A 14,730-nucleotide genomic window follows, 5' to 3' on the forward strand; every position below is an offset into this window, starting at 1 on the left:
ACATGAACAAGATTTTTTAAAGGCAACAGGAGCAACACCCATGGCCCTGTACTAATTGAAACTTCAGAAAGTCAGGAATCCTCCATCCATCCTGCTCATTGAGTGTCTTAGGGGCACGACCTGTTCCTTACAGAGTACATTCCTTACAGAGTACACAATCACTGCCCTCACATGGAAAACCAACTTAGCTGCTAGCTAGCTACCCTAAGAAAAAGACTGAGCTCAAGGCTGAGATCAAAGACACAGGGGTAGACTGACATTGACTTACCATGACCTTAGCTGTAGCCCCTGATGGTAGCAGGGCCCAAGGATCTAATTATGCTTTGACACCAGCTCAGCACTGCCCTTTCCAGCTGGCCACATGCTCAGTTAGTGCTGAATGTCTAATTGTTTATTATTAGATGCAAGGCAAACAGGGTTCCCAGGCGGGCTGAGGAGAAGAGTGGGGTAGTCCCTTTGAGAAATGAAAAGGAGCTACGAATTGGTGAACTTGAATAATGAAAACACTGCTGAAGCTTTGTGTGGTGGCTTGCAGAAAACCCTGGATTTGCAAACAACCTCATGAATACAAGAAACAATGCAGACATGCAATTATTCACAGTCAGGGAATTGTGAAACAAGACCATGAGCAAAATGAATGCTGGGAGAGCTGCAGTGGATGTAGGCAGGGTCTAAAAGAAGACCGGAAGCTTTTGAGACCTTATTTACAACCTGGGCCGCCTTGAGCTTGAGATCTTTCTGTCTCAGCCTCTCAGTCCTGGTATATACAATCGTGCTTAGCTTAGGCATCTTTTATCTTTGGAACAAATACGGAGGCACTGAAGATCAGGCAGTAACTCCTCAGTGTTTCCTCATCTGCCAAGCCTCTATGAACATCTACAGTGTGTCAAGTTGGTCTAGGTTTGCTGAACCTGTCCTGTCCCGCGCTTAAGGTCTGCTATCATTGAAAAAATGCCCAGGTTTCTTTAGAAAATGGTATGTTAAGAACATGAACACAACATTTACTTAGTGCTGGCTGGAAAGTCATCAATCTTAGATCTCTCTAGTGAACTGAGCTAAGGAATATACAGCCCACACATATATACATACCACACACACACCACATACACTATACACGTGCCTATAGCACACACACACACACACACACACACATCCCTCATGGGTTCCATAAAATTCGTCTATAGAGTAATTAATTTTTTCTCAAAATCTCTTGTTTTATATCTTTGTCTCCTCGTACACTAAAATTCACACTTCCAAAGGACGCAGAATAAGAGAATTAGAACATGTCACAATAGGTTGCTTTATTCCGTTTAACACTCTCAGGATAACAGCAATGTTCAGAGCAAGATACTAACAGAAAACACAATGTTTCTTGAACATTTTTTTTTTTTGGCATTTTCTACCCTCATCTTTTGGTAATTATATATATTTTTTGGTCATATATTATTGCATTCAACATTTTCTTCCTAAGAAAACCCTTCCTTCCTTCCTTCCTTCCTTCCTTCCTTCCTTCCTTCCTTCCTTCCTTCCTTCCTTCCTTTCTTTCTTTCTTCCTTCCTTCCTTCCTTCCTTTCTTTCTTTCTTTCTTTCTTTCTTTCTTTCTTTCTTTCTTTCTTTCTTTCTTTCTTTCTTTCTTTCTTTCTTTCTTTCTTTCTTGTCTTAGCTTTATAACTAGCATGTTTTGTTTTTCTGTCTCTTTTGTAAGGTTTCTGAAGCCTGCGCTCCAAGAGGTTCTCTGGGGAAAATCCAGAAGAATAATATTTCCTGAAGTCTCAAATGTTGTCAACAATTCTTATTTATTTATTTATTTATTTATTTATTTTTGGGACAGTCTCATTAAATATTTCATGCTGACCTTGAACTCTGGATTGTCCTGCAACTACTTCTGAGTTCCTGGGATGACTGACATACCTCGGAGATGCTGGGATGACAAGATCAAGCGGCTCTGCCTGGCTCTATAGGAGCATCTCTGTGGCTGGTGTCCGTTGTCCTTTTATATGCAGGATCAGTGGCACAGGCTGACACCTTTCAGGTGGAGCCCTCAGCCAGCGTCCTTCCAGTGGGTGTGATTCAGGGTGGGTCTGAACCTTCTGGAGCTGACTTGCGGCTGGGGCCGCTCATGTACTTGCTAGGGAGCCGCTGTGTTCACTCGTCCTTGCTGACGAGCTATTGGTGCCAGGGTAGGCAACTACTCAACAACACCAGGCTGCCCCTGTGTCTTCGATCTTGGCCTTGAGCTCAGTCTCTTTCCTAGGGTAGCTAGCAGCGTTGTTGGTTTTCCATGTGAGGGCAGTGATTCTGCACTCTGTAAGGAACAGGTCGTGCCCCTAAGACACTCAATGAGCATGGTGGATGGAGGGTTCCTGACTTTCTGAGGTTTCAATTAGAGCGTGGCCGTAGCTGTCACTATGACATCCTTTACTTATTCTACCTGACAATGACGTTTTCGTAGAATGCGCCTACTTGAGTAAACACGCTTTAGTGGTTCTGTGAACAGGAAGACTGTACGCATCTTTGGCTGGTTTGGTGATGATTCTCTCACGCAGTGACTAAGTTTAAACCGCAGTCTTCCAACCTCTGTAGTCGCCATGTTTTTCTTCATCTGTGTACCGTTTTCCACTGTGTATTTGGTGGGTGCTTTGGTTCAGAGCAGAGCAGTCTTATCTCGTTCTTTTTTTTTTTTTTTAACTTTTTTTTATTCGATATAATTTTTTATTTATATTTCAAATGATCTCCCCTTTTCTAGCCCCCCACTCCCCGAAAGTCCCATATACCCCTTTCTCTTCCCCTGTCCTCCCACCCCTTCCCACTTCCCCGTTCTGGTTTTGCCGAATACTGCTTCACTGAGTCTTTCCAGAACAAGGGGCCACTCCTCCTTTCTTCTTGTACCTCATTTGATGTGTGGATTATGTTTTGGGTATTCCAGTTTTCTAGGACACCGCTAATTCTCAGCGTGGGAATACTTCCTCTTCCGTCTGGTTTGTTCTGCTTTGTGTGTGATGTCTGTGTGTTCCCGCTGAGGTTCTACACGGGGTTTTCAAGTTTGCTCTTCTACAGAACCCCTGCTTGTCCTCCACAGCATCAAAGGTGTAGCCACCCTCTCGTCTCCACCGTCTTCCTCATTCTCTGAAGGGTCTCTTTACTTCTTCACTGGCCCTAAAGCAGACTTTCATTGTGGTCCTTTTGACCAATGTTTTTGTCTCTGGCTTCATTTCGTCCTTTTCTATTTTTTGGGGTGGGGGGGAGGAGGAAATACCTGCATCTGCACAATGGAGGCTCTTAGGGCTTTTGCCAGGAGAATGAATCGGGAAGTACTTATGTAATTTTGAAAAACAAAAGGCAATTTTCAGAGCCATGACCCCCTCCTTAACTTCAGGGAGGTTTTCTCCTCCCCTGGGCTTCAGTTTCTCACAGCGTTTTATCCCTCTGGGGTTTAGGTAGGAAGTCCCCATTGTTACCGTGAAGTGGGAGAGCTATCCAGGATGGCAGCTTTCTATGAAGCTGTTTCCTTGGTCTTCTCTGCCTTTAATTGGACCAAGCAGCGTTTTCTCTGGCAGAGCTAACGTGAAGGTTGGGGTGGAACGTTTGACTTTTGTATCTTTTCCTGGATGCAATGGCTCTCACCACCTCTGCTGGTGCCCGCGCTCTCCTGAGAAGTGCAATGGGGCTCCTTGAGGAGAGTCATAGATGAAAGAGTGTGCCCATCTCACATCGCAGCTCTTTTCCGCCTATGTCAATATTTTTCAGAATGCAAAATACCCTAGAATACGATCTTAGCTTTCTTTCTTCCTTCTACTAATGTAGAGAAACATGATATGTCATCAATGATAATGAGATGATGGAGTTCAAGAACTTGCTTTAAAAAAATTTTTTTTTTAATCCTCACTGACATTGCTGTGAAGAGACTCCATGACCAAGACAACTCCTCTAAGGACAACATTTAACTGGGGCTGGCTCACAGGTTCAGAGGTTCAGTCCATTATCATCATAGTAGGAAGCATGGCACCCAGGCAGGCATGGCTCTGGAGGAGTTCTGCATCTTGTTTCTAAGGCAAATGGGAGGAGACTAGATTCCAGGCAGCTTGGAGGAAGGTTGCTCAAAGCCTACCCCTACAATGACACACTTTCTCCAACAAGACCACACCTCCTAATAGTGCCACTCCCTGGGCCAAACATATTCAAACAACCACATACTGTATTTACGGGAGATTGCCTGGACATTTTGTCTCTCTTCCCTTTCCTTTTGCAATCACCAGGATTTGGTGATCATTTAATCTTCATGGATATTTTAATGGGAGACAGCTGCCAGACCATCTCATCTGTATCCATGTTCTTTATTGAATCTTATTTGATTTGGGGGGAATTATCCTCATGTTTATGAAGACAAAACTTCAATTAGTCTATTTAATGGGAACACATTTATATCTTTATTTCCAAAGACAATAAAATGCAGAGTCTGTTTCAATGGCCTGGCCTCTGTTTCCATAGCAGGGATTCTTCTAGTGTTGAATAGCATGGACCTCGAAATCAGAAGACCTGGGACTAAAGACAGGTGACACCATTTCTACAATTTTGGGTCCTAGCTATTTACAGTACTTCAGTTTCCCCACGTGTTGAATGGAGACAACCCTACTGTACAGAGTTAGGATGGACGCTCTGAGCAAAGCCTTTGGCATTGCATCCATATTCATCATAATTGATGGTTAGAAGTGTGACAGAAGATGCTGTCATTGTCTTCCAAAGTGCACGGGAGACCCACAAACCATATAGAGAAGGCTGCTATCAGCACTTTGGAAAATATTTATGAAGACATTTAGGCATGCGAACTAATATAATTATGTAATCAATAGAGCAGAGATGGTTCTCTCCTACACAGCTTCTCCATGTAGATTAGTGTGTAAACACATCCTTGGGCAAATTGTTCAGGATCCGGTTATTTGTTTACTCTCTTACAGAACTAGCAATTGGTGCACACTGAGCCCATTTCTAAATAAAACAGGTAAGCTGCTTTGCTTTAAAAAAAAAGGGGGGATTGAAGCTCTTTTAAGAAGTAAAACTTCTCCTGTATAGCAAAGGAAATAAAAGCATCTCTTAAATATGCTAAGCCCTGACACAGTCTTCATGTGGAGTTGGCTTAGACACGAGCTACAGGATGTGGGCTACAGCTGGGACACATGACGGAACATCCAGAAGTAAGATTGGCTCTCTGTGGTCAGGTTCCAAGGTCATAAATCTTTGTGTTGCTACAGAAAGGTGGTTTTAGTGTGTGTGTGTGTGTGTGTGTGTGTGTAGGCTGAAGGGCAAAAGTTGTCATCCTTAGGACCACTATCCACATATTTTGAGGAAGGGCTTTTCATTGATCTGGAGTTTACCGGTTGGGCTAGAATGGCTGTGCAGTGAGCCCCAGGGCCCCTTCTGTTCTCACTTCCCTAGCATTAGGATTACAGGAACATGCATCATGCCAACATTTCTATGTGAATTCTGAGTTTGAACTCAGGTCCTCATACTTGCAACCCAAGCTCTCCGCTGACAAGACTACACCCCTAGTCTCAAGATGAGGCACTCTTAATAAAAATACAGGACAAAATATATCCAAAGGGGCACAACTGTGAAAAAAAAATTCAACTATTGTTGATAATTCTGCCAAACCTGTCATGCACCAAGAAGGTTACTAAGCACTTTCTTTCAAGCAGGTTTCTGACTATGCAGGAGGAGATGGTGGAGACCACGGATTACTCCTAGTGGCTTTGCTTACTCCCATCCTGCTTCCTCTTTCTTTACACGAGATTTCTCTTCCTTAACTTTCTTGTCTATGTTGTTAATCCTCTTCTGTAAATATAACTCTGATAACTTCTTGCCTAAGAGATTTTCTTTTTAAAAGAAGAAAACATGACATTCTGGTCTTTAACAGTATTTGGTTCTTCAGTATCCCATGTGCTAGAGTTAGTAATTAATTGGTGGTACTGTCGAGAGGTGGCAGAATCATTAAGAGTTGTTGCTAGTGGGAATAGAACACTGGGGACATGCATATTGGGAGCCCTGTTGCTTCTTGACACAATTTTAGCTTGCTGGGTATTATGGAGTGAATAGTCTTTGTGGTGGTTTGAGCAGGTACAGTCACATAGACAAATGTGTTTGAATGCTTGATCCACTGGGATTAGCACTATTAGGATATCTGGCCTTGTTGGAGTAGGTGTAGCCTTGTTGGAGGAAGTGTGTTATGGTGAGGGTGGACTTTGAAGTCTCAGATGCTCAAGCTAGGCCTGGTACATCATTCATCTGTTGCCTATAGATCAAGAAGTAGAACTCTCAGCTCCTAATCCAGTACCATGTCTGCCTGCATAGAGCCATGGTTCCTGTCACGATGATAGTGGACTAAACTTCTGTAACTGCCAGCTAGCCCCGATAAAATGCTTTCCTTTACAGAAGTTGCTGTGGTCATGGTATCTCTTCATGGCAATAAAAACTCTAAGACAGGCTTCTTTTTCTCCAAGTTCTTATCTGGATGTCCTAGTCTAGATAGACCAGTAGCATCAGAGATGGGTGGCAGGACACTCACAGTTCTGAAACCCTGAACACATTAAACCTTCTTGATCTTAAAGTTGAGCATCTCAGTCCCTCCTTTGTCACTGGCACACCAATGGGCACAATATAGGAACAAAATATTAAGTTTATTTTCTAGCAAACTCAGATTCTTGTAAAATGTCTGCTTACTTTCACTATTGACAGATACCAACTAGATTTGTTCAAGTGTTTTATTTTCCCGGTTATGCAGTAACTCTTCTTTTCTCACTCGTTGTTTCTTTGTGATTATGGATATAACTGAGATTTAAAATACATGTCAGAAAAGAACACTGTTTTTCTTGACTTCTGTGATATGAAGCTCCAAATACTTGTTTAAAGCCAGTTTCTTGATAGGCAGGGTGGTGTACACCTGTAATCTCAGCAAATGAGAGGTAGAGACAGGTGAAATAAAGATTTCAAGGCAGTCACAGCTACATAGCAAGTTCAAGGCCAGCTTGATCTACATGAGACCTATTTAAAAACAAAAGAAAACAAAAGTAACTCTATCCATTTATCTCTGTGTGTATGTGTACATGTTTACACATATGTACATGAGTGTGTGGGTATGTGCACATGTGTGGGTAGTGCACGCACTGGCACATGGAGGACCAAGGTTGTGGCTCTCCACCTTATATTCTTTCTTTTAATTGAAAGTGTATTTTAAAAAATAATAATACTTTATGATTATGATTTCCTTTCTCCTTCCTACCTTCCCACTTCTTACCTACCCAATTTCACACTTCTCTTCTTTTTTCTCTTCTCTTCTCTTCTCTTCTCTTCTCTTCTCTTCTCTTCTCTTCTCTTCTCTTCTCTTCTCTCTTTCTTTTCTTTCTTATTCCTTCATTTCTTTCCTTAGGTATAAACAGCCATCTAAAAATTTAATAATGACAACAATGACAACAATAATAATATATTAGAGAAAATAAAAGTAAACCAACAAAATTAGAACATATTAGATAAACAGAAGAAAAAAAATCCAAGAAAAAGTACATGAAACACATTGATGTAGTGACGCGCATATTCACATGCACAGATATCCTATAAAAATATAAAACCAGAAACCATAATATATGCAAAGGACCTGAAAGGTAAAATAAGTCTTCCAAAGCATTGACAAATCATCATGAGACAAAGAAGATCCAAAAATGCCATTAAGTTTGTTTTGTCTTAGCAATCTGACCTGGCCATGGATCCTGGCCTTAAGATTTGTTTGTGTATCTAGTGAGACTCCACTGGAGAGAAGTAATGTTTTATTTTCAAGTGGATGTCAAATGAAAATAGCTGTGGGTCTCCCCACCCTCATGGATTATGTCCACAAAAGAAAAGGGAGCAGAGACTCTGAGTGTGTGTGGAGGGAGTAATGGGGTGGGAGGTAAGAGTTGGGGGGGTTGGAAGCCCTGTGAGTACATAAGGTGAATGACCACACGGCGACCAGCTACTTGGGGTGATTCAAGGCTTATGAAGTTTTGGGGAAACAAGAGTAGGAACATCCAGGATGGGCAAAGGTCATTGGCTGGGGGCTTAGGATACCAGGAATGCCTCATTAGCATGGGGAAACATTTTGGGAATTTCTGGTGTTGGCTGGACAGGTTCTTATAGGGGAAAAAAAGAAATCGATCTTGTAATTTAATTGAGGCTATGTGACACTCCTCAGGTAGAGGCATATGTGTGGGCTTAGAATTCCCCAGACTAGGTCAGAGGAAGAGAAGCCCCTGCTAATAATGAAGTGAGTCTTCCATATTGCCCTGAGCCCAGAGGCTATCTGGTCATGGTGGACTTTGACCAGTAATTAGCAGAGTTTTCCCACAGATAGCTTCTGGGTTGTGCTCTAGGTGGGTGTTAGCTTGATGTCTCCATGTTCAGAGAGTTGTATAAGTGTTGTCTTCATGGTCTTACCATGTATTTGTGGGGAGCAACAATAGTCTTGGAGACAGCATGGGTTGTTTGAGGGTTCCCATGGGGCCCCTTTGATCAACACTGAGACTAGATTTAATCCATTCCTGATACTGGAGACGTCATTAGGTGACAAGTAATGTCCATCCGGGAGTCTGTCTCCCCGTTATTCCATGTATATATTTTAGGAAGCTTCTATTGTATTAGGCGTCTATATGACCCCTTAAATGGGCCCTAGTTTTGGGGGTCCATCTCTGTATTTCCTCCCCTTTCCTGATTGATCCTCCAGTTCCAGTCCATCCCTATTCATCTATGACCATGTATTCTGCTTCCCCTTCCTAGGGTGATCCAGCACTTCCCCCTAATCCCTTATTCCACACAGATCTTCTGTGGCTACATGAATTGTAACTTGCTTATAATTACTTATAGCTAACACCAACATATATGTGAATACATACCATAGTTTGTCTTTCTGGGTCTGGGTTACCTCACTCAGGATGATTTTTTTTTCTAGCTCCACAATTTACCTGTGAACGTCATGATTTCATTTTTATAAAGAGCTAAGTGATATTCCACTATGTCAATGTACCACATTTTCTTCATTCATTCCTAGACAGACATCTAGGTTGTTTCTAACTTCTTGCTATTATGAACAGAGTAGCAACGAGCATGGTTAAGCAGCTGTCTTTATAGTAGGATGAAGCATTCTTTGGGTATATGCCTAGAGTAGTAGCACAGTTGGCTCTGGAGGTATCTCTAGTCCAGCTCCCTGAAGAACTGTCACACTGATTTCCATAGTAGCTTCACAAGTTTGCACCCCCACCACTAGCAATGGATGAGTGTTCCTCTTACTCCATATCCTCACCAGTGTGAGGCCATCATTTCTTTTATTGATCTTGGCCATTCCGATTGAGGTAGCCTGTCTCATCAAGTCAGCAAAACTTTCTGCAGCTATTGCTCTGCACCATCCTGTCCTGCCTCCCCAGTGCTGGATTACCAGCCTGTACCACTGTGCCAAGCATTTGTGTGGGTGGTGGCGATCTGCACCGGATCCTCAGGCCTGCCAAGCAAGCACTTCACCCACTGAGTCATACATATCTCCGGCCCTGAATGTATTATTATTTTTTAAATATTATTAGTTATGCTTTCCCTTCCTAATTCATCATTCTCTGAGGAGGAATACGGAACTCTCACTGTAACCATGCTTGTGGATAAACTTACCTATCTGCTTTCTCCTTCTCATTTGCTGGAGGTGACAGTGACATTCACAACCACTGGCCCCTGCACATTCTCCAGGAGAGTCTGGCTTTCATGATCCATGAAGCCTTTTACCTCTTTACTCATTTTTTCTTTCTTCCCCACATTTCTTCAGCCGCTATTTCCTATATGGAGATCTTGTTACTAGAAATAATTTGAGTTGCCAATATCAACAATCGAAGCGGGCTCATTTTCTAGAATTGTGCACGGTGTGCAGTGCCAGCTCCAACCTTCCCAGTCGGATTTCATAGTAACCTTCCTTCAATGTCACCTCCGATCCGTTGGTTCCATCGCATTTCCACCGTGTCATCTCTGTCTGCTCTATTTTTTTTCTACTTATTCAACTTAAATTCTATGTTCCACCAGTGGCCTCCAAAAAGCCATTCCTTAGCATACACCCTCACGCCTTTGCTGCATGTACAAGCCAATCGCTTGATACTCAGTCTACCTACGACATACAGGAGTGCATGGAAATGGCACTCAAGCAAAACCAAGCCAGGTTGGTGGGTTTTGTAGGGCAGCTAGCCGTACCCACTCTGCTCACTTCGCTTTCCATTTTGTTCAGGAAATGACGTCACCTTTCCCCCTTCCATTTCCTGCTTGTGGAAATTTTACTCGTTCTCCCTGTTTGCTCTCCACTAATATCAGCACCCTTCACGTCACTGAGGAGTCAGAGGACAGTGCCGCCCATCTCATGACCAGATCTGCTCAGCCCCCGCTGCGTCTTCCTGCTCTTATTTTTTTATTAAGTATCTTCTTCATTTACATTGCCAATGGTAAAACCTTTCCCAATTCCGGCCTCCCAAAAGCCTCCCTCCCCAAAGATTCCCTACCCCTCCTCCCATCCCCTGCCTCCATGTATATGCCCCTCTACCCGACACAGTCCCCCCCCCCCCCTTGTCCGTTTCTCTTTGTTGGGGCCTCTATTGAACCTTTACCTGACCAAAGACCACTCCTCCCACTGATGCCCAACAAGGCATTCCTCTGCTATATTTTTGGCTAGAACCATGTGTACCCCTTGGTTGATGGTTCAGTCCCTGGGAGTCTTGGGGTGTCTGGGTGTCTGAAGTCATTGTTCTTCCCATGGGGCTATAAACCCCTTCAGCTCCTCCGGACCACCCTCCAGATCCTCCGTTGGGGACCCCAAGCTCAGTCCAATAGTTGGTTGCTAGCTTCTGCCTCTGTATTTGTAGGGCTCTGGCAGGGCCCCTCTGGAGACAGAGGGTAGCTTCTCGCTTCCTGGTAGGACCACACTTTCCTTTTGTTTCATATAACCCTCCCACTTTTCTTCTTACAGCGTCTCTCTGGTGCTCACCTTCTGTCTCTTCCTCTCTTGTCCTCAGTCTTGCCTTCTCTACAGGGCCATTCCCACCAGTATATAAATGCACCATGAAGACTCGTAGAGGGGCTCAGTGGATAAGAGTACTTATCCTACTACTCTTTCTGAGGACCAGAGTTTAGTTCCCAGGATTGATGCCTGGTGGATCACAATGGGACTGGAACTGCAGTTCCTGGGAATCCAATACCTCTTTGACCTCAGAAAGCATGTGAACTCTCATGGCATAAAATATACAGAGACACATACATACAAGTGAAAATAAATGAAAACAAAACCTTGCAGAAAAACAGGAATCTTCTGAGACCCACGAGCCCTTCTTCCTCCTCTCATTGGGGTCTCCAAACAGCAGTCAGACTAAACATCTTAAAAACAAAACAAAACAAAATCTAGTCTTTCCCAAAGAACTTGATTTTCTTTTTTTTTTTTATTATTTGACATATTTTTTATTTACATTTCAAATTATTTCCCCTTTTCTGGCTTCCTACTCCCCAAAAGTCCCATAAGCTCTCTTCCCTCCCCCTGTTCTCCCACCCACCCCTTTCCACTTCCCTGTGGTTTTGCCCTGTACTGCTACACTGAGTCTTTCCATAACCAGGGGCCACGCCTCCGTTCTTCTTGGACACCATTTGATGTGTGGATTATGTTTTGGCTATTCTCAACAACAAAAGAAATTCTGGGGGAATCAGTATCCCTGACCTCAAGCAATACTACAGAACAATAGTGTTAAAAACTGCATGGTATTGGTACAGTGACAGGATCAATGGAATAGGATTGAAGATCCAGAAATGAACCCACACACCTATGGCCACTTGATCCTCGACAGAGGGGCTGAAAACATCCACTAGAACTTGATTTTCTTAATAAAATGAGTTCTCTACAAGTGCTCATAAGATCTCAATCCCTAACTTCATCTCCTCCTCGCCCTGACCCCCTCAAGCCATGGTTATCCTCTCCCCAGGTCTTCAGATGCTCCATGCTTGTTCCTGCTCCAGGGTCCTCAGGATGGAACTCTTCCTGTTTGGGATGTGTTTCTTAGACCCCCACCTTGGTTTCTAGCATCACTAAAAGATTTGCTCAAATGACATTCTTTCTGGGAGACACTGTATCCTAAACACCTCACACCATTCTCTGATGGTGACTGAGTGAGGCACTGATCTGTGGTATAACAGAATGTTGTTAGCCATCATTTTATTGCTACATTTCTTTAGCAGAACAAGCATTTGGGTATTCCCTCAGGCCTATGGCCTATCTAGTCTAAGGTTCTTGACCACGTTAGAAAATCATTTATTTAATGTGAATCTGTGTATGCCATGGTTCATATTTTTTTAAAGATTTATTTATATATTATATGTAAGTGGTCAGGGATGCTGGATTCTACCAGAAATTTTTTTATTGTTGAGAATAGTTTTTGCTATCTTGGGTTTTTGGTTATTCCAAATGAATTTGAGAATTGCTCTTTCTAACTCAGTGAAGAATTGAATTGGGATTTTGATGGGGACTGCAATGAATCTGTAGATTGCTTTTGGCAAGATGATCATTTTTACTGTATTAATCCTGCCAATCTATGAGCATGGAAGATCTTTCCATCTTCTGATGTCTTTGATTTCTTTCTTCTGATGTCTTTGATTTCTTTTTTCAGAAACTTGAAGTTCTTGTCATAAAGATCTTTCACTTGTTTGGTTAGAGTCACACCAAGATACTTTATATTGTTTGTGACTATTGTGAAGGGTGTCATTTCCCTAATTTCTTTCTCATCCCATTTATCCTTTGAGAAGAGGAAGACTACTGATTTGTTTGAGTTAATTTTATATCCAGCCATGTTGCTGAAGTAGTTTATCAGCTGTAGGAGTCTCTTTTATGAGTGTGGGTGCCCTTGCATTTGGAGCATAGATATTCAGAATTGAGAGTTCTTCTTGCTAGATTTTTTCTTTTATGAGTATGAAGTGTACTTCCTTATTTTTTTGATTACTTTTGGTTTAAGTCAATTTTATCTGATATTAGAATATCTACTCTACCTTGTTTCTTGGGACCATTTGCTTGGAAAATTGTTTTCTAGCCTTTTACTCTGAGGTAGTATTTTTCTCTGACACTGAGGTATGTTTCCTGTATGCAGCAAAATGCTGGTTTCTGTTTACATATCCAGTCTGTTAGTATATGTCCATTGATATTAAGAGGTATTAAGGAATAGTGATTGTTGCTTCCTGTTATTTTTGATGTTATTTTTATGTTTGTGTGGCTATTTTCTATTTGGTTTGTTGAAAGATTACTTTCTTGCTTTTTCTAGGGTGTAGTTTTCCTCCTTGTGTTAGAGTTTTCCATCTGTTATCCTTTGTAGGGTTGGATTTGTGGAAAGATATTGTGTAAATTTGGTTTTGTCATGGAATATCTTGGTTTCTCTATGGTAATTAAGAGTCTATATGAGATCTGCTCATGATCTTTTAGCTTTCATAGTCTCTGATGAGAAGTCTGGCATAATTTTGATAGGTCTGCCTTTATATATTACTTGACATTTTTTCCTTACTGCTTTTAATATTCTTTGTTTTTTGCATTTGGTGTTTTGACTATCATGTGACAAGAGGAATTTTTTTTTCTGGTTCAATCTATTTGAAGTTCTGTAGGTTTCTTATATGTTTATGTGCATCTCTTTAGGTTAGGGAAGTTTTCTTCTATAATTTTGTTGAAGATATTTACTAGCCCTTTAAGTTGGGATTCCTTATTCTCCTCTATATCTATAATCCTTAAGTTTGGTCTTCTCATTTGTCTTGGATTTCCTGGATGTTTTGGGTTAGGGGCTTTTTGCATTTTGCATTTTCTTTCACTGTTGTGTCAATGTTTTTATGTTTTATTATTATTATTATTTTACTTTATATGCATTTAGTTTATGCTGAATTAATTCCTTTGCCATGAGTTTTTGTTTTTTCAGTTTCTTCTGCAATATCTTTTTCTTCTGTGTAACCTCCTCTTCTGGTTTTGGAACAATCTGTTCCTTCTCAGTGAGGATCATCTCAATGTGGTAGGGGGAGCTCATGTATGGGTTAATCTAGCCAGGAGCTCTGTAGGTTCATCGGCCTCATTCACCTGAATGTGTTCAATGACTAGAGAATATATGTCTAAATCCTTAAGTTCAGCATTACTCTCTGCATTTTTAAGCATGTACAGCAAAAATTCAGCACTCTTTTTCACCACTCTCCTAGTGTCCAGCCCCACTGTTTGGCCTGGGTGTACCAATGAACTCCACCATTATACTGCTGGAATGGCCACATTGCTTCTTTAAAGTGACATCCTTAAGATACTTGGTGACTTTGTGAATATGTAAATCCTTGATGGCTTGGGCAGTTCCCTGGGTGTTCTTAAAGAGAACATGAGGGTTTGAACCTCTTGATTTGCATGATTTTGTGGGGTTTTCAGGGTCAAGAGTGTAGTAAACCATCTTCACAGGTCACCTCTGGCCACTTACAGGAAGAGCTTATGTTATCATATGCACCTGATATTCTCTCTTCTACCTCTTGTATTCTGTTGGTGATGCTTACGTCTATGACTCCTGATCTCTTTCCTAGGTTTTCTATCTCCCTTTGTGATTTCTTTATTGTTTCTATTTCCATTTTTAGATCCTGGATGGTTTTGTTCAGTTCCTTCCCCTGTTTGGTTGTGTTTTCCTATATTTCTTTAAGAGATTT

At 41.8% G+C, this 14,730-nt stretch overlaps 1 pseudogene; it reads right to left on the minus strand.

Moving 5' to 3' along the window:
* Positions 1 to 13,907: 13,907 nt before the first annotated feature.
* Positions 13,908 to 14,483, minus strand: LOC127682504 (60S ribosomal protein L17-like; annotated as a pseudogene).
* Positions 14,484 to 14,730: the final 247 nt, after the last annotated feature.

This window comes from Apodemus sylvaticus, chromosome 4, assembly GCF_947179515.1.
Source record: "Apodemus sylvaticus chromosome 4, mApoSyl1.1, whole genome shotgun sequence".
In the NCBI taxonomy this organism is placed as follows: domain Eukaryota; kingdom Metazoa; phylum Chordata; class Mammalia; order Rodentia; family Muridae; genus Apodemus; species Apodemus sylvaticus.